We start from the raw sequence: 26,950 nt of genomic DNA, 5'->3' as shown, positions 1-26,950 counted from the left end.
TATCAAGGTGATGGTGGCCTCGTAGAATGAGATTGGGAGTGTTCCTCCCTCTGCTATATTTTGGAAGCATTTGAGAAAGATAGGTTTTAGCTCTTCTTTAAATGTTTGATAGAATTAACGTGTGAAGCCATCTGGTCCTAGGCTTTTGTTTGTTGGAAGATTTTTAATAACAGTTTCAATTTCAGTGCTTGTGATTGGTCTGTTTATATTTTCTATTTCTTCCTGGTTCAGTCTCGGGAGGTTGTCCTTTTCTAAGAATTTGTCCATTTCTTCCAGGTTGTACATTTTATTGGCATATAGATTCTTGTAGTAATCTCTCATGATCCTTTGTATTTCTGCAATGTCAGTTTTTACTTCTCCTTTTTCACTTCTAATTCTATTGATTTGAGTCTTCTCCCTTTTTTGCCTGATGAGTCTGGCTAATGGTTTATCAAGTTTGTTTACCTTCTCAAAGAGCCAGATTTTAGTTTTATTGATCTTAGCTATTGTTTCCTTCATTTCTTTTTCTTTTATTTCTGATCTGATATTTATGATTTCTTTCCTCCTGCTAACTTTGGGGTTTTTTGTTCTTCTTTCTTTAATTGCTTTAGGTGTACAGTAGGGTTGTTTATTTGAGATGTTTCTAGTTTCTTCAGGTAGGATTGTATTACTACAAACTTCCCTCTTAGAACTTCTTGCGCTGCATCCCATAGGTTTTGGGTCGTCATGTTTTCATTGTCATTTGTTTGTAGGTATTTTTTTATTTCCTCTTTGATTTCTTCAGTGATCACTTCGTTATTAAGTAGTGTATTTTTAGCCTCCATGTGTTTGTATTATTTACAGATCTTTTCCTGTAATTGATATCTAGTCTCACAGTGTTGTGGTCAGAAAAGTTAATTGATACAATTTCAATTTTCTTAAATTTACCAAGGGTTCATTTGTGACCCAAGGTATGATCTATGCTGGAGAATGTTCCATGAGCACTTGAGAACACAGTGTATTCTGATGTTTTTGGATGGAATGTCCTATATATATCAATTAAGTCCATCTTGTTTAATGTATCATTTAAAGCTTGTGTTTCCTTATTTATTTTCATTTTGGATATCTGTCCATTGGTGGAAGTGGGGTTTTAAAGTCCCCTACTATGATTGTGTTACTGTTGATTTCCCCTTTTATGGCTCTTAGCATTTAACTTAAGTATTGAGATGCTCCATGTTTATCCCTGGAATGCAAGGATTGTTCAATATACACAAATCAATCAATGTTTTAAACCATATTAACAGACTGAAGGAGAAAATCTTTACGATCATCTCAATAGATGAAGAAAAAGCTTTTGACAAAATTCAACACCCATTTATGATAAAAACTTTCCAGAAAGTAGGCATAGAGGTAACTTACCTCAACATAATAAAGCCCATATATGACAAACCCACAGCCAACATCATTCTCAATGGTGAAAAACTGAAACCATTTCCACTAAGATCAGGAACAAGACAAGGTTGCCCACTCTCACCACTATTATTCAATATAGTTTTGGAAGTTTTAGCCATGGCAATCAGAGAAGAAAAATAAATAAAACAAATCCAAATCAGAAAAGAGGAAGTAAAACTGTCACTGTTTGCAAATGACATGATACCATACGTAGAGAATCGTAAAACTACTAGAGCTAATCAATGAATTTGGTAAAGTAGCAGTATATAAAATTAATGCAAAGAAATCTCTTGCATTCCTATATACTAATGATGAAAAATCTGAAAGAGAAATTAAGGCAACACTCCCTTTTACCATTGCAACAAAAAGAATAAAATACCTAGGAATAAACCTACCTAGGGAGACAAAAGACCTGTATACAGAAAACTATAAGACAGTGATGAAAGAAATTAAAGATGATACAAATAGGCGGAGAGATATATACCATGTTCTTGGATTTGAAGAAACAACATTGTGAAAATGACTATACTACCCTAAGCAATCTACAGATTCAATGCAATCCCTATCAAATTACCAATGGCATTTTTCACAGAACCAGAACAAAAAATTTCACAATATGTATGGAAACACAAAAGACCCGGAAGAGCCAAAGAAATCTTGAGAAATAAAAACGGAGCTGCAGGAATCAGGCTCCCTGACTTCGGACTATACTACAAAGCTACAGTAATCAAGACAGTATGGTACTGGCACAAAAACAGAAATATAGATCCATGGAACAGGATAGAAAGCCCAGAGATAAACACACACACATATGGTCACCTTGGCTTTGATAAAGGAAGCAAGAATATACAATGGAGAAAAGACAGCCTCTTCAATATGTGGTGCTGGGAAAATTGGAAAACTACATGTAAAAGAATGAAATTGGAACACTTCTTAACACCATACACAAAAATAAACTTAAAATGGATTAAAGACCTAAATGTAAGGCCAGACACTGTAAAACTGTTAGAGGAAAACATAGGCAGAACACTCTATGACATACATCACAGCAAGATCCTTTTTGACCCACCTCCTAGAGAAAGGGAAATAAAAACAAAAATAAACAAATGGAACCTAATGCAGCTTAAAAGTTTTGCACAACGAAGGAAACCATAAATAAGACGAAAGGACAATCCTCAGAATGGGAGAATATATTTGCAAATGAAGCAACTGACAAAGGATTAATCTCCAAAATATACAGGCAGCTCATGCAGCTCAATTAAAAAAAAACAAACAACCCAATCCAAAACTGGGCAGAAAATCTAAATAGACATTTCTCCAAGAAGTTATACAGATTGCCAACAAACACATGAAAGGATGCTCAACATCAGTAATCATTAGAGAAATGCAAATCAAAACTACAATGAAGTATCACCTCACACCACTCAGAATGGCCATCTCAAAAAATCTACAAACAATAAATGCTGGAGAGAGTGTGAGGAAAAGGGAACCCTCTTGCACTGTTGGTGGGAATGTAAATTGATACAGCCACTATGGAGAACAGTATGGAGGTTCCTTAGAAAACTAAGACTAGAACTACCATATGACCCAACAATCTCACTACTGGGCATATACCCTGTGAAAAACATACTTCAAAAAGAGTCATGTGGGCTTCCCTGGTGGCGCAGTGGTTGAGAGTCTGCCTGCCAATGCAGGGGATACGGGTTCGTGCTCCGGTCCGGGAAGATCCCACATACCACGGAGTGGCTGGGCCCATGAACCATGGCCGCTGGGCCTGCGTGTCCGGAGCCTGTGCTCCGCAGTGGGAGAAGCCGCAGCAGTGAGAGGCCCACGTATCGCAAAAAAAAAAAAAAAAAGAGTCATGTACCACAGTGTTCATTGCAGCTGTATTTACAATATCCAGGACATGGAAGCCACCTAAGTATCCATTGACAGATGGATGGATAAAGATGATGTGGCACATATATACAATGGAATATTACTGAGCCATAAAACGAAATGAAATTGAGTTATTTGTAGTGAGGTGTATGGACATAGAGAATGTCACACAGAGTGAAGTAAGTCAGAAATAGAAAAATAAATACTGTATTCTAACACATATATATGGAATGTAAAAAAAAAAAAAGGTTCTGAAGAACCTAGGGGCAGGACAGGAATAAAGGCGCAGATGTAGAGAATGGACTTGAGGACACAGGGTGGGGGAAGGGCAAGCTGGGATGAAGTGAGAGAGTAGCATGGACATATGTACACACCAAATGTAAAATAGATAGCTAGTGGGAAGCAGCCACATAGCACAGGGAAATCAGCTCGGTACTTTGTGACCACCTAGAGGGGTGGGATAGGGAGGGTGGGAGGGAGGGAGATGCAAGAGGGAGGAGATATGGGGATATTTGTTTATGTATAGGTGATTCACTTTGTTGTACAGCAGAAACTAAGATGCCATTGTAAAGCAATTACACTCCGATAAAGATGTTTAAAACATAGATGAGTTTCATGTAGTGAATTCTGAGACACTCCAATGTTGGGAAGATAGGGGAATAAAGATAAATTGAGGTGGAGCTAACAAGCAACCAGTTGAGCAAAATGCACATACAAAATCATTATAGTGATATAGATGATGGAGCTATACAATTTTTCTTTGCCTACTGTGTTTCATAAAAGTTAGTGATTCTTTATAAAATCTTAAATTTTTTATTGAAATCTTATTTTTTCCCAACCTCTTCGGACAAAAATATTAAAGAGAAACCATTGAGTTTAACAATAAATCCTTACCAAAATACGCAATCTTTTTGTTTGCCATACATAAATGGATTCATAGCATGAATTTTCAACAAGTTTGACATAGCAGTACTATTATTCCTAGAAAGTTGAGGTTGAAGATGCAATTGACAAAAGATAAGACAGTGAAACAATATGAAATTAGTCGGCATAACTTAAAAGTTATGAATACTGGAACCAGCATACATGGTTCTATATTCTAGCTGTGCCTTTCTTAGCTGTGTGAGTTGGATATATTTCTTAACTTCTCAGTGTCTTATTTTCTTTATGTAAAATGCAGGTAAACAATAGTATCAACCTTATAGAGTTGCCTGAGGATAAAATAATTTATATAGAAAAGTATTTGGAAAAAGTCACTCACTATGTGCAGATTAGTTTTATCTATTACTCTTACGTTTTCAGGCATTAGCACAAATCTTTTTAAAATTCTAACAGAATCCATTTTACTTCTGCCTCCATGCCTACATCCATATAGATCAATACATAAAATAGATGCACACATATAAATATATTATACTGTAAATGCTAATGTGTGTTCAGAAAGTGTAGTCTAATTTTCCAATTTCCAATTTGCGATACAATTTTATAATTGTAATAAGTTGCATCTTCCTTCAGTTACAATAAAATGCTTGTTTTTATTAATTTGCCTGCATTTGGCTTAATGAAATGATGAAATTAAATTGTTTTCTAATTATTCAATATGCCTAGACTGCTTAAAATAAATAGAAGTTTAAAAAAGCAATAACAACACACATTTCTATTTCAGTGTTCTTCCTGACCCTGCTGGCTTCCTAGGGTGGGATACGTTAAAATAATTTTTTTAAAGTGTCTATCATTGCAATGAATTTGGACTCTTATGAATATAAGCCATAGATCCTAAAAACTTCAGATGTCCTGGTATAATAGGCAATTGATATTATCAAGATCCTCAGAAGTGGCTAGAGAAAGGTATTTTCTAAACTAAATCTTTAGCTAGGCAAAAAAATATTAAACCACAATTTATTTAAAATTTTATAATGTGATTGCTGTTCAGGGGACTACATAGGCTGTGTTGATAGCAAGCAGTGCCTTCAAAATATGTAAATAATACCTATTCTGTACAAACTGATAATCTATTTAGAAAATACACACAGCATACAAATTATTGTTTCATAGAGTCAGTATTTCCTCAAATGCGATGTGATCATGTTCAAAGTAATTATGTTAGTCTAATTACTTTTTCAATTTTCCAATTTTTACCATAATTATATTTGAGTGCTATTTTTAAGAAATGTATGATTCCACTATAATGTATGCTTAATCTAATCTTGAGACTATAGTCTTCACATTATCTAAATCATATTGTGGAGGAAATTAGGAATTTAGGAAAACAAATTCCCACATAGCAATGTGTTTTGTATATCAGAGGTTGTTCTTCTGTCAGGTGAAATGGAGTCAAGACTCAACATTCATGCCAGTGCTTTTTAATTTTTTCTATATGTAACTATTTCTTTTACCATCAGAGTAGGATATTATTTACATGGGAATTGCTAGGGTTTTGAGAGTTATAAATTAACTAAATTTCATACCAATACCCCTCTAATATATGCAATGGATGAGACTAGGCACAGCGATTTTCAACTGTGAGAAAGAAAAATTCTCCACTGTTACTCACATTGGGTAGATTAAACACGTATGGGAAAACAATCTGATTGTTTTGACAGTGATAAATTTTCTAAAGGTGACCCAGACTTAGAGTCATGGGAGAGAGACTTTAGTCTAAGCAGGGATGGCTTTTGAACATGCATAAAAGCTTAGGGGAGAGCACAAGCAGTGTTAGGTAATCCACATATTATGTGCAAGACTTTAGAATCATTTCCTTGTGGCCATAGTGCACAGTGGAGGGCAGAGAGTAGTCACAGGTGAAACTGGAGGAGACTACCCAGGCACAAGGTAGTCATTGGGCAATACTTTATGATGGTTAAAATTCATCTACAAATAATAAGGTGCTACTAATTATTTGCAATTTATTTTACTGTATTTTTAAAAGCATACATTTACTAAGATAGTGTGCTTTTAGTAAAAAGTTAAATAATAAAAAGGTATATGGCACATATATACAATATTAAGTAATATCTTTCATTTTCCAAATCCACAGAACTATAATAATCAACATAGGTTATTCTTCATATTTTTTTTAAAATTGTCTATTCAAATATGCACACAATGTTTTCCATAGGTTTAAATAAAAACATATTATGTTGTGTGTGCTTGTGTGCGTGAATCTGTTTGTGCTCTTTAACGTGATACTTTGTTAGAAGCTTTTGAAAAGATAGATATCATAATGGTAATAAGGGTTTAGAATATCAGTACAGTAGTTTGAGGAAGACAGATTCAAATTTAACAATTCTTGAGGAGGAGAAACTAGTTTGAAAATGCATGTGAGAACTTCTGTTTCCCAGTGGGATGGAGAGCTAAAGGAGGACCAGGGCTTAGAGCAAAACAACTAGAACACTTGCATAAAATTTAGGCATTTGAAGCCAGAGAGTTATGGAGGTAATGAGAACTTGAAGGATCAAGACACTGAAGAAAGGAAAACACCCAAGAGTTTATATAACTCCTCAGCTCCTTTTACTTTCTCTGAGTATGCCAATTCAAAATGCTGGCAGAAGGCTAAGACCTTGAGACTATAAAACCTATGAAGAATAGTTGCTAAGAATAGAGAAACCAAGGAGTTTCATATGGATACATGGGGTCCAAGGCCATGGCCAGGTTTCCCCTGAATAACAACTGCTAGATTTTTGGTTGATGATGTAGGGGAGTAAAAACCTATGCATTTCCATCTATGAAAGAGTAATTGTATGAGACTTGGTCTTCTATAATAAACAACTAGCAAACTGGGCAGAATATATACAACCATTGCATTTAGGTATTTGACAACATGCAGTGCAGGACTGTAATCTCTGAGAAGAGAAAAATCAGTTAGATGATAGCCCTGCTATCATCCTGTCTTTCTGCTTGGAGATAATTCACTGGCCATAGCAAAGGGGGGAGAACCCCAACAGAATCCACTAATTTTGGTGAGGTGAAAAGATGTAAAGTTATTTTAAAGGGGAGTATGGCAACTAGAATTTGCTGAACAGAGTTTGGAGAAGTGGGATCTATGCAAGGAAAGAGCTCCATAAATCTGCTTAAGAGTCCCTTATAATGTTTCGCTGAATACCAAACTCAATATGCACTAGGTCGAACTCCAGGAGGCTAGGCAAAGAACAGCTACCATATAAAGGACAATTAATGGGAAATTGTAAGCTGGAAAATTTCCTGAACTCCCCCAGGAGTAGAGAAAGATGGTTGCATATAAGGGCATTTTCATAGATACTCAAAGTTCGTCATCTTGTTAGAGGAGCTAAACAACTCCTAGAGTAAGGACAGTCTAGATCTACTATTTTTAAAAAAAGTTTAAAAATAAGCCTCAAAAATATCAAGCTGATCTAAAAATAACACCAATTAATGTATGTTATATAGATAAAATAAGAGCTTTTGTTATAATTATTAGAATATATTAACATTCGGTTGATGTCCTTAGGACTTGGTTCTGCAATAACCCAGGTAAACAGCCTAATAATTGTCTTTAAATTAAGGCGGTCCCCTAAGAACTTGTTCTTTCTCTTTCTCTACTACATCCATATTTTGTCCATTTTCCATTTCTCTTTTTCTCCTTTTAATCTAAGTAAAACCAACTATTTTTTAAGACCAAAAAAAACTTTCCTTTAAAAATATTTTTACCATAGTTATATCTTTGTGCTTTTTTTTTATAAACTGCTCTGATATTTTCAGAATCATAAATATCAGTTATAACAGGGGTAGCAACAGCTGGTGATCTTAGTGCTATTGCTTCTGTTGCTACTATCATGGATCCTCTGACCCTATTTTTCTCATCTCTAATCATGCAGAACTTTTGATGAATAATAATTAAGAGATTGATGAATATATCAAAAGAGGTTAAAGTTAGGGTGGTAGTAGGCAGTGTTTACTCCCACGTTAGTTAATTTTCTCTTGAAATGAGACGCAGAGAGCACAATAAATGCAACTGAAATTATAGTTCTGTTATCTCTTGAATCTAGTGTGACAAATTTGATTTTTGAAAGGTTAGGAAAGTGCATTGTTATGATTTGATATTTTAAAAGGTCAAAATATTATCTTTTTTGTTATTTTTCATAGCAGCAAAGAAATGGTGATTATTAAATTTTACAAATCATGGATTTTTTTTGGAAAAAGTGAAGTACTGAGAATTCATTTTAAAAGTATACATACAATATATTATATTTTTCTCATCTATCTCCTTATAACTAGAGTTTAAAGTTGTGTTAGTTATGAACCAAGAAGCTCTGAGTACACCCGAAACTAACACAATATTGTAAATCAACTATACTTCAGTAAAAAAAGAAGCTCCGAGTAATAAAGTAATAACATAACTACACAGTATATATGTTTTTTAGGAATTCTAAGAGTTAGTGACCTAATCAATTACTCATCCTATTTTTGTTTGCTTACCTGTTACCTATAATGAAACTCCATTCAGTTTATGATCTTCTCTCAAGGAAATTATATTTTATTTGGGAAGTTAAGTATATTTTACTCCATACAGAAACCACAATCATTGAAGAAAAAAATGGTGTCTTTAGTGGTATTTTGTTTTACTCGAGGAAACCAAATATTGCATAAATAAACTCAGAATAGAAAATATATTACTTCAAATCCCCATTCAGCTACTTACTAGTTGTCTCATACTGAGCAAGTTAAATGGGTATAATATTCTTATTTGTCATTATAGAAATTAAAAGTAATCTAAGTAAAGGAAATAATTTATAGTGCACACTTTAGAAGTGTACATTACATTTTTAATTGTCATTTTGCAAAACTGGAAATAATTAGTTTATAGTCACAATTCAATAAACAATGTCTATAAACATTAACCACTTTCAAAATAGGTATAAAATATAAACAGATATAAGCATGTGAATATGTGCAAATATAAAGATGAACTTTGATATAGCAAAAATACGTATGCACAAATATATGCACATATACATTTCTTATTGAAAATAGAAGCCACATGCTTTTGTCTTCTGTCAAACAGTGCTTTTTAAAAAACAAATCCTACCTACCTCCAAAAGGTAATTTAGCAAAAAAAAAAAAAATTAGTACTTTGTTTAGGTGATAAAAAGGTAATACACATAATCCACCACAATAATTTATCTGCCATCTATTTTTTCTCATACTTACAACTACTTCTATAGCTCTTTCTGAAACAGTCTCAGAATCCATTCTATTAGAGTTCTAGCTTTAATGTTACTTTTAGCTCTCAAATTAATGTTTTCCTAGTACTTGGATATCATAAAAGTACAAATAACTGACAGAAATGGAAGAATCCTTCATGAGTGACTAGGGAGAGAGGAAAAAAAATTAAATGAGTGAAGTCAGAAGTGTCTATAGATGCAAAGAGAATAAGAAAAACTGGTAAAAATCATTAATGCTTTTATTATGTGTATATATCTAAGATTATTTATTGGAAACTGAGACTTTTTCAGGAAAAGCATACATTTGTAATTGTTTAAATACATTTTTTAAGGCCACTGCAGCTATAGAAAATTGTTCTGTTATCTGGAAGTATCTGACATATTTCCAGCTTCAAATTTCCCATGATATAGAATTATGCTATTATTGTGTCAGTGTTGATGTATCTTTCATTGCATACTTTATACCCTTTATTCCATGAAGTTGAAGAGAAGGATAAAGGACAAACAAAAGTATACTTTCCCACCAAAACATTTTCATTCCTTTCCAGCTGTGTTGTCATTTATTCCATTCTGCCTTTCAAGATACGTTTGTTTCTGGCATTCTAAGTTAAAAATAAGTGGTCATTTTTACTCTGATAATATCACAGATTGATCCTTTTTCTATGGTATTTTAGGATCAAGGTTCATTTCACCCTAAGCTATTCCTACATTTTCTTGGAAAGTATTCAAAAAAGATTTGCATTTTCTTGGCATAAAGAGAATTTTAATGTTGAGCTTTAATTAAGAAACCTATTTAAGAATAAAATGTAAGAACAAGAATTTAAAATTAAGAATAAGGATTTCTCTGCAGATTATACCTAGAGTATACCATTTGAATGTCACTGAAACAGGCGTAAGACATTTGGTTGTACCTTGGCTTTTAGATTTTGCTAGTAGATTCCAATACCCCCTCCCTCCACATCAGCCAACCACCTCCCAGGAGATATTATTTGAATTGCATTTATGTATTGTTACCAATATGTCGTTTTCTTGAAATTGCAGTGGACATAGACAACTCTGTAATACTGGACATCTTGCCACATACCAAACTTTAGCTGAAAGTTTCGGAAGGTAGCTGGTAACTCAGGTTTCTTTTACCTCACTGCATTGTGGGTAATGGCTCCAAAATGAAAACAACTTATCTGGACATCTCTAGTGACTAAATTAATCATTGTATATCTATTCATTGGCAGATTTTGTAGGTAGAGTGATATATTTGACCAGCAATTTTTTTAAAAGGTAAAGCTGTACATTCTGACTTAAAATTGTATTCAGTATATTTTGTTAAATTAGAGAAGCAAGGACCATGATATTGTTTATGATTCTATCTTTTATAAGCAGAGCTAGAATTTACATATATAAAGACATATAGACGTGTATACGTGCTGACATAGAAATATGAGGACCTATACTTACCATTTGGGAAAGACAAGAATGCTTAACTAGGTTTACATTTGAAGGGAGCAATTGAAGAGGCATTAAGATTTTATAATTCATTTTATTTCTTTCTCTACTCTTTCAATTTTCTTACTTTACACACAAATACAAATGTTATTATTTTTGGAAACTAGTAGAGTTTATCCAGAACATAATTAAAGGCCACTTTTATAGGCTTTTTTAATATAACAGTCTGCTTTCAGGAAAAAAATTATGTAAATATATGTATGTATAAAACATTTATTTTAGCAGAAATCTTAGAATATTTGCTTCTCTAACTTTGACTTTAGTAGAAATTATTACATTTCTGAAACAAAGACATTAATTAAATCCAAAGTGTACATGAAAAAATAAATATTCAAATATACATTTATGTAAGATTGATTTTATGAATGTTAATAGGAACCCTTTAATTTAATGTTGGTACTTTAAAATAAAAACCTATATTCCTACTCCTACTGAATAAATTACTCCCCTTTACCTCTCACAGCCAGAGCAAAATTTATCCTAGGGAAATATTAATATTTTAGAAAATATTATTAAAATTTTAAACTGAAAACTGTGTATTTATTTTCCATAGTAAAATGTTTTCCAAGAAGATTATAGGTGGATTATTTATATAGGCCTGTGTGTACAATGAATGTAGATTAGGAAATAATTTTTTTTTACCATTTATAAGGTCATTTCTAGGCCACTTTTAAAATAATTTTAAATACAAGCTAGTTAAAATTATTGAAATGAATCTAACTCCATATTCTGTTCCATTAATTTTGTCTCCATATTTTCCATTAAATGATAATTAGTAGGTGCTCAGGTTGAATATATGTTTTATAATGTACAGAAAAGGGACTCAGGATGTGGAGCTATGAAAGCTGATACTAATTTCAGATCTCCTATTTACTTATCAATTGTATCTGGCAATCAGGTTCAATTCTTTGGCATTAAGATCCTTGAGAATGGAGTACAGGACTGCACTCTCTTAAATATTCTATGATTACAAATGAAATTAAACAAAAATTTTAAATTCCACCTGAGTAAATTTCTAATCAAACATTCTTGGACGTATTTGGACAATATGTTCTCCATATAATTCTACAAAGTAATCTGTAAATGTGACTGTTTAGCAACTTTAAGCAGTGTATTTTATATAATCTTGAAGATTGATGAGAACTCCTTGAATATAATTTAAACTAACTTATCCCCAAAGTAAAAGCCAATGTATAAATGAGAAAGAAAAGAAAGAACTCACACATAGAAAGAACAAGAAGATTAAAAGACATAAAAAAGAGAAGAAAGCACTTGTAGAGAAATTAAGCATCACTCTCAGAACAAGAGTTGTAAAGCTAAACTAATTAAAATTTTGGCATTATTGATCACTGTAGAAAATCTAAGTTTCATAAACCAATCTTCTCATTAGCTGTTCTATGAAAGTTGAATATGTTTTAATATCACTTACCAAGATTGTTAGTAAGATGCTCTGGAATGTATTTTTAAATTGCTATTTGAAGACACAGTGATTAACTTCATCAGGAATAATACTGCTTTATCATCTCATTCTCATCTATGGAGTTTCCAGTGCTATTTCTGTCACTAGTCTCTATTTAGTACTCACTCTATGTCATTTTATGATAATTATTACCTTAGCTATTGTATCCCAATGAATTTTTAACAATCTGATGTCTTATTCTAAACAGTGTTCTTAATGGACTTCCTTGGTGGCACAGTGGTTAAGAATCCTCCTGCCAATGCAGGGGACACGGGTTCAGTCCCTGGTCCCAGAAGATCCTACATGCCGCGGAGCAACTAAGCCCTTGTGCCACAATTACTGAGCCTTCATTATAGAGCCCGCAACCACAGCTACTGAGCCCGTGTGCCACAACTACTGAAGCCCACGTGCCTAGAGCCCATGCTCCGCAACGAGAGAAGCCACCACAATAAGCCGCACACTGAAATGAAGAGTAGCCCCTGCTCACCGCAACTAGAGAAAGCCCACGGCAGCAACGAAGACCCAACACAGCCAAAAATAAGTAAATAAATAAAAATAAACAATGTTTTTAAATAATCAGGAAAGTAAAAAAAATCACATTTGGGTATAATTGGAAAGGGTCTAAATGATCTTCCAGTCTAGCTATATAAAGATCTTCCAGTCTAAAATAAAGTGAATATTCTATTTGCTATATCCAATTTATTATATATTCATACACATACATATATGTGTGATAACACATATGTATGGGTATATCTATATGCTATTATAAACTCTTCTCAGATATTATAAGGTAAACATGGAAAAATAACAGTGTAATAGTAGTAATATATGTGTATCCAAAAATATAAACCAATAAGTGATTCTGAGATTTAGCCTGAACAGGTGGGAAGTGAAGACAGAGAGAGAGAAAAAAAGAGAGAGAGAAAACAAAACTGTCCCTGTCTCTTTGGATAAAAGGAGAACAGTATTAATCCTTAAATCTTTAGGGGCTATTTGAAGATCATGGGGCTGACACTAGAACTCTTAATTGTACCTTGGGAAACGTGGATGTGTTTTTATACAGGTTCATGTATGCATATTAGTTTAAAATAAGTGTTCTATACTTGGGCCTCCTAAGAATTTTCCTGTCACTAAATTCTGAGCCACAGTTCCCACTTATGTGAAATAGCAATGACACCAACCACACCACAAGGTATATAAGGAGAAAAGGTGAAATAAAGAGCTGTTAAAAAAAAGGCTTTTATATGTTGATAATTTTTTATACTTTTATAAATATAATCCAGCATATAAAAGTTAAGGCTATATGGAAAATTAGTAAGTATATGTAGTTTCTTACATAGACACTTGGTTTTTCCAGAAAATTGAGACAGAACAGCAAAAACCAGACCTCTGTGGTTTTAACTTTAAAGGTATTTTATGACAAAGTTAGCCACTGCAGAATTCTGAGAACTTTCCAACTAAGTAACATTACTGACTAAAAGATACATGATGGTGATAAATCCATCTCACTCTGCAAAGTGTAATTATTTATACTGCCAAAATGTTAGGCAACATATTTATTTGCCTTCAGGCTCACCAGAAAAATAATAAACCAAGTGTATTGGATATTTTGAATTTCATTTTCATATTGATTACTAATATAGAGCTATATTACCTCAAATTTTTGACTGTAAAAAATGTCAACTCAGTAAATTATGAACCCACTCCAGATGGGTATATTCACTTATTAGATGATTATATAATGCAAACTAATTCTAAACTTCCTTCCAAGTTCAGTGATTATAATTTGAGACAGTTTTATATTTAAAGAAATTTGTAATTAACCCCATCAAACAACTGTCATCTCTTTTATTCCTTAAAAAGCCACTAAATATTTACTTCAATATCATGGTCACAACATTATTTGAATGTGAAATGATAGAGATAGTCCCTAAAATATTAGATTAACCTCCACATACACACACACACACACACACACACAGATGCACACAGATGCACACACACACAACACATGCACTTTTTTTCTATTATTTATTGTCGTTTTGGAAATTTGGTCCCAAGAAATATGAAATAGAATTTTCACATAAAGTATTGAAATAAAATTTTCTAACACTCAGTGATTCTAATGCTTAGATGAAAATTGAAAAAAATTGACATATATAACTACTGTACAAAATTATTGTATTAGAATAATTGAAAACAATATTGATACGAGAGGAAATGGCTAGATTAATGGAATAATTATATGATTGAAGTGATGTTACTATTTTAGTGATATATTGTTTGGCTAAGCAAGAAAAGAAACAGAAAAGAAAAAATATGTACAAACAATTATCAAAGATTCCTTTTCTTTATATGACCAGGAAAGTCTTAGTTTTTTATATCTTGTTATTCATGAAATATAAAGATTTTGGGATTATATATATGCCTACTCTTTAATTACTTTGTCCAAGGGAGAGAGGGAATGATTTATAAACCTATGCATTAAAACAAAGCAAAATAAAACAAAAGCATATATATATGCCACATTGTACCACCTGTTCCAAAACAGGAAAATTTTAGAGCTGTTATTTAAATAATACGTTATTATAAAGAAAAACCATCCACTGCAGATATCTAAGCTTTTTTAGTTTGCATGGGAGATCTATTTTCATAACTTGTATTGTTTGGGAGCAAATAGGTTTTAATGGCCTGCTATCATAATGATGGTCTTAAACGCACTGAATAACTGTGACTTTTGTATGATGGGGTAAAACACAAGCTCAAATAACACTAAGTGCTATTACAAGTATTTTCATATGCTGTAAACTCAAGAGTCACCATCACTATAGCTTTTGTTATAGAACTGTCACCAATCCACAGCCAAAATATCACTTTAGTGGAGATAGATAGTCATACAATGATTCATTTCATCTACTAAATGGATTCCTCATTTTTGTTCCAGCCACTGCTATTCTATTCATCAAATGCATATTCTAGATTCTCCAGTTTTTGAGGTATCTAATCCCTGTAATCTTCAGTTTATTTATTAGTTCTAAATAGCACATATAGAAACTTTCAAAATTTTTGATTATCTTATCAAAAGTTGATAATAAACTGTTTTCAACAACTACATATTAATGCACAAACTATTTTCATCAACTTATAAGGCCACCACTGCATAGCTGTTAAATAATGCATCATTTTTCTGGAACATCTTATTTTATTTAACTAAAGTTTCTACTCTCTCTACTGTCCTACAAAGATGAACATCCTCTAAACCCAGCAGATTGTTATTTCCTGGATTCCCAAAAAGATCCACAGCATCTTCTGTTGAGACAACTTTCTATGAAATATTAATCATCATAATAGCAACACTTACTATTAAATTGATATGCAAGCAAAAGCAGGGTACTTTGTGAGGTAGGCACTCATACCCATTTTTCGTGTGAATAAGGCTTACTTATTTGTCAATCAATAGAGTCAGTAAGTAGTAGACCAGGAATTTGAATACAGCTTTGTTTAACTGTGCTATGTTGCAGCATATATTTCTTCAAGTGCCTCTTCAGGAAAGTGAAATATGTCACTTAAGACTTGCTCAAATCAGTGGATGTAAAGCACTGTGTTGATTTTCAGATTTTCTCTACTTAGATTTGTCTTGTTATTCTCTCATTCAACTTTCCCTTCTTATGAACCTTCTCTCCAAACTCTGTTCTCATTGTATCTCCCTAACTAGGATATTAATATAATGGTTTAGGAAACTCAGTAGACAGCATTCCTTACCTATACTATTATCTGCAACTTTTTCTCTAAGGCTCATGATGAAATGTTTATGGTACAAATCATGTATGACTACTAAATTTGAGGGTCTTTAAGTACATCATACTTGCTACAGAATTTGAAGTTAATGTTATAGACTGTGAGATTAATTGGAGAATAAATGCCTTTCACTGTTTAAGACTGTTAAAATCATGATGTATTTAAGGGTTTCATAATATAAACAATGTCTTTAAAATATATAGAATGTGCAAAAAGTGAAACTAAATATGTGAAATTTTTAATAGCATTATGACCAGTGTAACCAATCTAATGATCTAAATTGTTAGTGCCTATCATTTTAATTAATTGAAAATGTTTAATTTTATTTGGATCTTTTTTAGCACCAAAATAACTTGGAAATGATGATTTTTAGTTAATCAGAAGTATTACTGGTAGTATTCATCATGTATTCTGCCTTACAAAGAGTCTCAGATAGAACCCTTTTTGTTATAAGTACAGAAAATGAAATCCAATGGCTTAAGCAAAAATACAGTATATTGGCTCACATAAAAAAATCAATCAGTAATCATGATATCAGACATGATGTGGTGCAGGGCCCAGTCAATGTCATCAGATGCATTTCTTGGCTTCCTTTCCATTAGGTTCCTTCCACTCTTAAGCTCTGCATGGTGGTCCCAGAAACTTCCAGATAACCAATGAGACAAACAATACTCTCAGGATTTAGTTTTCTTTTTCCCCATTGACCTGTCTTGAGTCATCTGTTCATCCCTGTACCATCTCTGTGACAGTGATAGAGTAGGTTAATTGGCCTAGAACACTTGCTACATCCCTGGAGTCTTGGATGGAGCCACATTTCTAGAAAATGCATGGAATATGGGTATGGTTGCCATAAGGAGATGAAACAGATTTTGTAATTAAAAAAAATAAGCTAAATAAGATGAAAACAACACAAATCCACCAAACAAATAAAAAACCTTTAAATGTCTATTATACAAGTCTCAGTAAGAACTATAAGAACTATATTCTAACTTTCTTCCTCCTCTGCTTTTTTTGTTTTGGAGAGATGGTGTTTAGCTTTTTCATACTTACCTGTCTGACTTGTAAAATTTTTTCCACAATTCTCTGAAAAGTTTTTCTATTTTCTCAGTCTAAATTTTTTTTTTTTTTTTTTTTGTGGTACGTGGCCTCTCACTGCTGTGGCCTCTCCCATTGTGGAGCACAGGCCTAGCAGCTCCGCGGCATGTGGGATCTTCCCGGACCGGTGCACGAACCCGTGTCCCCTGCATTGGCAGGCAGACTCTCAACCACTGCGCCACCAGGGAAGCCCCCCAAATTTTGATTATTAATCTGAGTAAAAATATCAATAAGAAAAATAATTTGTTTTCCTCAAATGATTTAGGATTGTTTCCATTTATTTTTTAGTGTTATTTAGCACACAAAGAATCATTATATCAATGATGAAATGCCAAACAAGGAGTTGTAAATAAAAAGGAATTTTTATAAAATTAAGATAATGTGCAAGAAAATGAATCAGCTCCTTTTGTAAAGATAAAATGAGAAACAAAAATAATTTTGATTGAGATAGCATTTCTTTTTTATAAATTCTTGTTTTGGTTCTTGGGCAACCAGAAAAAGTTGCCTACTCAGGGATGAGATATTCTTCCCAAAATTTGTCTCTCAAATCAGCATCTTTGGGAAGGATCTGTTTAATCCCTTTTGAATTTAGTGCAGCAATACTATTCTCATCCATAATCACAAAGTTAAGTAACATTAGCTTCATGACAGCTTCACTCCCAATAGCTTTGAATGAGAGCACAACTGAATGCTCTGCACTGATAGCATTAGCTCTCTATTTGTCCTCATACACGTCATAGTGTGATTCCGGTGTCCAAGTATTTTTATTTTAGCTTCTTTTATCTTTGCTCATAGTTGCTTTGCAAAGAGTTCTGCTATTTTTGTACTACTAATTTCACTTCCCTTTGGTCTCTCTTTATAATCCCTGGAATAATTTGTCTAACATTTCTCCAATCAATTAAAAATTTGAATATACACCTTTGCTTAAAAAACATGGCTTTTTAAATATTATAAAAGCACTTAATAAAAAAATGAAGAAATAGAGAATGATTATTTGACTAAAGATAATGAATGTGTCTTGTTAGAATCTGAAAGAGTTGTTTGCTTGTCATTTAATGTCATCTGTGTAAATATAAATTTTCCTCTAAGGCAATATTTTTCAACATAAGAGCAAAAAAGACATGCTGTGTCACTTTTACTTGAAAGGAAAATTCAATCTGGTGCCAACCCCAACCTTTAGGTTAGGCCAAATGATTCACAAGCACAATGATTATAAACTGACATTGTTAAGAGCACTGAATTGAAACTTGAAATGGTAGCAAAAAGGGATAAATTTGAATCACATTACTAACAATAAAGATGGAAGAAATAATATCATAAGGCCTCTGAAGTAAAGAAATAATTATTTCATAATTGCTGATTTCAATGATACAAATGGTATGTTATAGAGAAAAAATATCTATTTCAATGATACAAATGGTATGTTATAGAGAAAAAAAATCTATTTGAATGATGCAACACCCCTGGAATCCTTCCTATTTTTCAAAGCTCAGCTCATTAATTATTCCAACATTTTAATTTTACTTTTTTACATTTCAATTTAAGGGTTTGGTCAAACCTAGAAGGTATGGAAATAATTAGTCCTGGGAGACAAGAAAATTCAGTAAGATATTTTCACGGCCAAAAAGTCAGGCAGCCTGTACCAAAGAACTACATTTAATAACGAATATGTGTGAGATAGATACTTAATCAAAGCTGGAGATCAGAGTAGCTTGGCATGGGATGGGGACGGGGGAGCGAGAGGGCTCAAAGTAGACACTTGAAAGCTAAGTGTGAAATCAGTGGGTCAAAGGAAAATCAGAAGAGGATATAAGTCATAATTCAAAATGACTCCAGGAATCACAAGACCAAGAAGTAATTTGCAGTTACTTTGCACTGTGCAATTTTTGTACCATGTTTTTGCAAATAACTCTCTGTTGAGTATGAGTTACATGAGTATACATAATTGCTTTGAATTCCCACTTAACTTATAGAATCTTCCAATACAAAAAGAGTAAGCTTCATTCCTTTGGGATAATCATAACATCTGTAATAGTGCTGTGCCCACAGTTCTGTGTCCTATAAAAACATTTTGTAATCATCAATTCATATAAGCACATCTGTCACATATAATGATTACATTTTTACCTATTTTCTCTGATAATGAAGACAATGTTAAGAGGATTAATAAACTGAAAATCTCGAGTCAGTGTAAATTACTTTATTCTGCCTTGAGAAAGAATAAATTACTTTTTAAAAATTATTTTTTTGGGGCTTCCCTGGTGGCGCAGTGGTTGAGAGTCCACCTGCCGATGCAGGGGACATGGGTTCGTGCCCCGGTCTGGGAAGATCCCACATGCCTCAGAGCGGCTGGGCTTGTGAGCCATGGCCGCTGAGCCTGCACGTCCGGAGCCTGTGCTCCGCAGCGGGAGAGGCCACAGCAGTGAGAGGCCCGCGTACCGCAAAAAAAAAAAAATAATAAGAAAATAAAAAAAAATTTTTGAGCATAAAGTTTATATGCTCAACATTAACAATTACGGGGAAAAAAATCACAAACAGTCCCATCATCCATAGACAGGCACTTTAAGATTGTCATGGCTTTTTTATTTGGTTATTGTTTGCATGCATCAATAATAGGTAGATAGATAGATAGAAAGAATTATAACATTTGAGAGCAAACAGTTGCCATCTTTTTATATAGTCCTGACTAATATCCAGATCACAGCTAACTATTCCTGAGAGGTTATTGAGAGAAATATATATACATGGGAAAACAGAAACACAAATAAATCTTTTATTATTTGGTGGACTTTGAGCCTCATAGAGAATTGTAGCCTGAGTATGACCTTTGTCCCCTCATAAACCCCTGTCTGTATTTCATTCTTACCACATTCTTATTTGCTACATATTATGATCCTTTACTCCTGTCAATATTTATTTTTGCACAAAAGATGTCCAACTGTGGTGCTCTACCATAAATGTGTATTAAAAACTACCTTTTGGGACTTCCCTGGCTGCCAGTGGTTAAGACTTCACCTTCCAATGCGGGGGGTGTGGGTTCGATCCCTGGTCAGAGAGCTAAGATCCCACATGCCTCGCAGCCAAAAAGCCAAAACATAAAACAGAAGCAATACTGCAACAAATTAAATAAAGACTTTAAAAATGGTCCACATGAAAAAAAAAATCCTCCCTGTTGGTGGATATTTATGTTATTTCCCACTTTACACTGTTATAAGGCTTTGATAAATATTCTTGCACATACATCTTTAATCACTTGACATTTTCAACATGGCATAAATCTCTAAAAGATTAATTATGAGTACACATACTGTCTTTATTAAAATTTTGTTTCATATTGAAAAACTGAGCTCCCCAAAATTCAAATCAATTTATGCTGTATCAAATTCTATCAAGCATTCAAATAAGATTTAATACCTATTCTTTTCAAACTCTTCCAAAATATTGAAAAGAAAGGAAGACTTTCAAAACTCGTTTTACTAGCCAACATTACCATAATACCAAAAGCAGACAAAGACACTACAAAAAATTCAAATTACAGGCCATCCTAGCCCTGATGAACATAGAAGCCAAAATCCTCAACAAAATATTAGCAAACCAAAGACAATACAATAAAAGGATAATACACTACAATCAAGTAGGATTTATTCCAGGGATGATCAATCAACATGATACACCACATTAACAAGATAAAGGATAAAGATCATATGATCATCTCTATACATTATAATTATATATAATAATATAATATATAATAATTATAATTATTACACACAGTTCAATGTCCACCAGTTTTCAACAACTTGAATTTAACATGAATCCTGTAGCCAGTGAGTATCACTATTACCCAGGACCTCCCCAATCCTCACTTTATTTCTCAGATTAACCCAACTGGTGCAGTAGGTTAAACTAGACAATATATGTTTTAGGTTCAGAGACTGACACACAGGAGGATCCTATTTTCATTAAAATCGATTTAACTTAGTGTATTACAAAGTCAGTAAACAAGAGGACAATACAAATCATGGATAAAAGGAAGAGGATGGGACTCCCCATTGTTTCATTTATTGCTCAAGGAAGAGCCTCAGAAAGTCAGTGATATCACCAGCTCAGAATAAAATGAGGAATCTACCAGACAAATCAGGGCAGAGTTAGGCACAAATAAACACTCAAGGGTATGCTTCATTAAAAGAAAAGGTATTTTTTAACTTTTCCAAACTTAGGTGTTTCCATATTTTACTTCTTACCGAATCATTAAATCCGCTCAAATATTCATGGTGATGGAGTTTTACCTTATGTATGATCCAGAGAATTAGATTCTGAATTTTTTTTTTCAGTAAGAACTACCTATTTTGATTTATTCTGCATTTAATTGGAAATCTTTGCTACACAATCTGATGATGGCATTGATTTGAACTCTGGATAAACAGTAACAGAGAAAATACCTCAGTTCAATGAAACTGCTTTCATTTTTATTTCAGTGGTGTTCTTTATAATCCCACTAAGAATTTGTAAGAAATTGAGCTTCTTAACAGTTGCTGGCTGGATAAAATTTCTCTCTGTTTCTATTTATTTTAGTGCTTTCCCTGTGTTCTACAATATCATACCAATTGGAGTGACACTGTCAGAATCCCCCACATAATATCTTCTGCATAAGTCTGCAGAAGTGTAAGAGTCTAAAAGCCACAAGAACCCCCTTAACTTTCTGCTTTAACAGGAATTTATCCCATAAGGAGCTATATATATATATACACACATATATATATATGTACATATATACACATATATGTAGTTTAAGGCTTTACTAGTTTAAGGCTTTTGGGTATTGGGCACATATAATTTTTTAAAATGTGTTGTTTACATCAGTAGTAAATATGTATAAACATTCTGATTTCCATAAGTAAATACTAGAACAAGTGTTTTACAAAAGTACTTATTACAAAATGACAGATTGTTTATATCAAATGCTTACATTTTAAAACTAGAATTTTGGAGAAACATATTCTTCATAGTTCAGGCTTTACTAATAAACTGTACATATTTTTGTGTAGAGTATATTCAAGAAACTACTTAGAAGATTGTATATGTTTTCCACTGGGGATCTTCCATTGGACATCTTCAAATTTTTGTTTTCTCTTTTTTTACATTAATTTTATAATATTTATGTTTCATCCTTATTTTTAAAATCAATGTGCCAATTATCTTAATTGTGCAGAACTCTTTCTGCATCTGTAACTAATTTATAATCAATAAACTCATCCATTGAAAGTTTGGAAGTGAAAGAAAATCCTTATTTCTTTAATGTTTAAATATGTAAATTCAAAATGAGAGAGATGAAGTAACTGGGCTAATTCTAGCAGTCAAATATTTATAAGTCTGTACTTCTAATGGCATACAATGACTTTTTTATCTATTGGCTTCTAACCTGAAATAGATAAGTAAGTTTCCAAATCTCTTAGTCTGTGTTGACAGAGCTAATAAATTAGTTTCTAAACAAAGAATATTTATACATCCCTATACATCTGCAGTTGGGGATTTTTATTTATACATCAAATTAACCTATGATTTTTTTCTTTAAACTTTTTTAAAATTTACATTTTGTAGTATTGTTATGGAAAAAATATATAGTGTGTGTGTCTGTATGTGTGATTATGTCTGCAACTTTTATTTTATGAATACCCTAATATATTTATTATAATAGTTCTTAAATAATTCTAAATCTCAATGAATTTATAACACAAGGATTTTTAAAATGTTTGTGCTGAAATATATCAACATCATTTTCCTGTGGCCTGTGCACAGTGTGATATTTGCGCTTTCCTGTTAAACCTTCATACCAATTTTGCTCTTAGAGAAAAACGTATTGACTTTCTGACTAGAGCTAAGTAGTTTCAAGGTGAACTTTGATAGTGGCAAAGTTTTGTGGAAATATTTTTAAAGGATTTTTTAAATGTTTTAAACATATTTTTACAGTAAAATTTAGAAAACCCCAAAGAATACATTTCATGAAATTTATTTTTTATTTATAAAGCCTATACAAGAAAAAACACTTTAACACTCAAGTTTGTTATCCATGTAAATATTATCTCAAGAAATAGGACACTTTGTTTCAGTTGTTTGTAATATAAGGACACAGTCAACAGTCACTCTTATATAGTGATTATGATTTAAAAAATAAGTTTAAACAAATCTAAGAAAAATAACTTAAAAATTTGTATTACTTGGAAACAGAGTAAGTTACGATATTGAGCATGAACCTTATTTCTTTTAATAAGCCAACTCCTTAGAGTAGAATGAATGTGAATAAAGAGCCAAACATGGACATATGCTGACAAAATGTCTTAAAACTAAGAAAAATTAAAGATCCTGAAAAGTTAAAAAGTTATATATAATAACAAAAATTGGTATCCTACTGTAATCACTGTCTTGGTTACCTAGTATGAAACTTAATTTTTATAAGTAGATTTGAGAGTAGATTTGATAGTAGACTTGAAAGAATATCAAACAGCAAACTGCTCTGATAAAAAGATGATGATAAACATGATTCGGATAATGGACAGGAATACAGGGACTCTAGACCACAGGAACCACAGCAAGGGCCATATAAGAGCAATGGCCTGGTATATATCCCTCCAGTAGTGTTAGCTGTCATCTTTGGAAACTTTCTGCCACCATCAAGAAACTCTATACATTGATAACACCAGTAAGCATTTATATTCATTCCTGAACTTTTGCTTTGTTTTCTCAAGCTTCAGTCTTAGGCAGGCACGTCAAGTTGACTGAGCTTAAATCATATGCAGCACTACACACAATGAAGAAGTCTCTGAAATGTAATAATAGAGATCTTAAGCGGCCAACACACACACACACACACACACACACACACACACACAAATAAAAAAGAGACGTTTTACTTTATGTTCAAATGTATGAAGAGAAAGACTGAAAGCTGCCTTCTCCTTATTACTATGGAATTCTTGGCAGTAGTTAAGTTTTGGCTTTTAATATCTTAGCAAAAATGATATCAAAATTTTAATTCTAAACTCAGATGAAATAAAAATCAGTTGAGAGAACAAAACAAAAATTTCATCAGATAGGAAAGAACAAAGAAATTTCTACCTGTCATGTACTTTCTGAAAAAGTTACTTTGAGTATGAACTCTCATAAATAAATCTTAAGGGAAAGAATAGAAAGTTATACAGGAAACACAATATTATAACACTAACCATGCAGTCACAGGAAGAAATCCTGTGAAATACTAAAAAGTATATATAGAAAGCAATCATTTGAAACAACTAAAGGAAGGTGAAGTTTCCAAGAATAAGGCTTTAAGATGAATGGAATGGCTTTGAAGCTAAAGATTAAGTGACAAAAGAGATAGATAATATTGGTAACATGGTAAGAAAAATAAATCCACTCAACAAGGGAATATAAAGATTTAAAAAAGCAGAAAATTTGTATGAGAAACACTATGATCCAAATAAAAGTCATTTTAAAAGTTGGTATGATACAAAGAAATTATTTCAGGAAAAAAGTAGCTCAACTTGAATGCAAGGGCTATTTTGATACAAATTTTATAGAGGTCACTATATTGGATAAAAGAAAAAGAGGGAGAATGAGAGTGAGAGAGAGAAAGAGAGAAAGAAAGGAAGAAAGGAATGATATCCCAATATCCCACTATAATAAATGGCTCTACAATGAACAAAATTTATATAATCATAGTAGTTTAAACACCACTTTTGGGGTTTTAGTGTTTAGAATCAATCTACAAATAAAATAATAAATAATTGAATATTTTTATACATCAGAACATAAAAGATTTCTAACATACATATGTAAAAGTTAAAGGATAGCTGAGAGATATTAGGAAGTTGAAGGGGGAGAAACCAATCAGGTTATATATGAAAAGGGGAAACAATTTCAGATATAGTTTTTAAAATTATAAATAAACTGTGCACATTTTATAAAAATATAAAAACTTTTACAAATTAGATGACTTTCTGGCAAAAAATTAGCAAAACTTAAGAAGATGAAGAAAACCTGTATTTTCCAATTATTAGAAGAAATTAAGGATAAAATATTAAAATGTAATCAAATATCTCCCATCATGAAGAAATAACTAGATATTTCTTTGGATGTGTTCTACTAATACAAATAGGAAATAATTGCCATGTTATATAGATATCTGTAAAAGATGGGAATGATGCAGTATTATCCAGTTCATTATACCATAGCAAGAAAGGAAAGACATAAAAAATTAAAGTATAATTCATTCTCTCTTATGTACTTAGTTATAAAAATGTTTAAAGTAAGGTTTTGGAAATTTTAATCCATAAAAATGCATTAATAAAATTATTTTATGCAAGAATATAAGAAACACACTAATTAGTAACAACATATTCAAAAAAGAAAACCATGAAAACAACTTTACAGGTTTTTTTAAATCACTGAAATTCTGGATCCTTTATCCAACTTGGTTTTGAGGGAAAATTGCTAAGTTTGATGAAAGCTATCACCAGAAAGCTACAGTAACCCAGTAAATAGAATGGTGCTAGGCCTATAATAGACACTCATTATAGTACTTGCTGAATGAGAAAATATAAAGAAACAAATTTAAAAATACAAGTAAATACTGTGAAAATTGTACACTTAAGCATAGGGAACTTGGAAGGGATACAAATAAGGTAATGTGAAACATGTTCAAATTGTCTTTAAACAGGAATTGCAAATTATAAAAAGAATGAAAAACTTATTGTTCATTAGTTTACTGAAAAGTTAAAACATATTGTAACCGTCACTGTTAGCCAAGTTATAGGACAGTGTTATTTTCACACACTCTTGGTAGATGTATAAAATTCTATACTATTCTTTGGAGGGCAATTTTGCTTTATCTAGATTATTTATATGTATATAGTTCCCAAAGCAGCAATTATACTCATGGGTTTGAGATAATTGAACACATAGATAAAGACATAGTAATGACATTAGTCGTTGTGGCACTGTTTTAAAATAAAGTTACTTAAATGACTTACATGTCTAATAATAAGGGAATAATGAAGTAAATTATAAAATATCTATTGTGTGGAAGTAAGTTTTCAGTGTGCAAGATTACACTTATTTTGTTAAATTCATTCTGAATTATTTTATTATTTTGATATTAATTTAAATGAAATTTTTTCATTTCATTTTTGCATGCTTATTTCTAGTATATAGAAATACAATTGCTGCCTGCATATTGACCTTGTATACAATAATGTCATTTAACTCTTTTATCAGTTCTAGTAGTTTTGTTAGAGAATTTCATAGGATTTTCTATATACCAGACAAATAGAGATTGTTTTACTTCATTTTCCACAAGTAGGCCTGTTATTTCGTTTTCTTGCCTAAATTCCCTGGTTAGAAACATTAATACAAAGTTAAATAGAAGTGGCCTTTTCACTTCAATTCTGTCAGTTTTTGCTTCATGTAGTTTGAGACTCTGTTGTTAACTGCAGGTACATTGACAAAAAGATGAGACTGGCATTATAAAATATCATTATAAAATATCCCTCATTTTGCTGGTAATGTTCTACTGTGAAGTCTATTTTGTCTGATATTAGTTTATCCACTCTAGTCTTCTTATGGATAC

This window comes from Lagenorhynchus albirostris, chromosome 3 (genome assembly GCF_949774975.1).
Source record: "Lagenorhynchus albirostris chromosome 3, mLagAlb1.1, whole genome shotgun sequence".
Lineage (NCBI taxonomy): Eukaryota > Metazoa > Chordata > Mammalia > Artiodactyla > Delphinidae > Lagenorhynchus > Lagenorhynchus albirostris.
Note: the sequence above shows the minus strand (reverse complement) of the source record.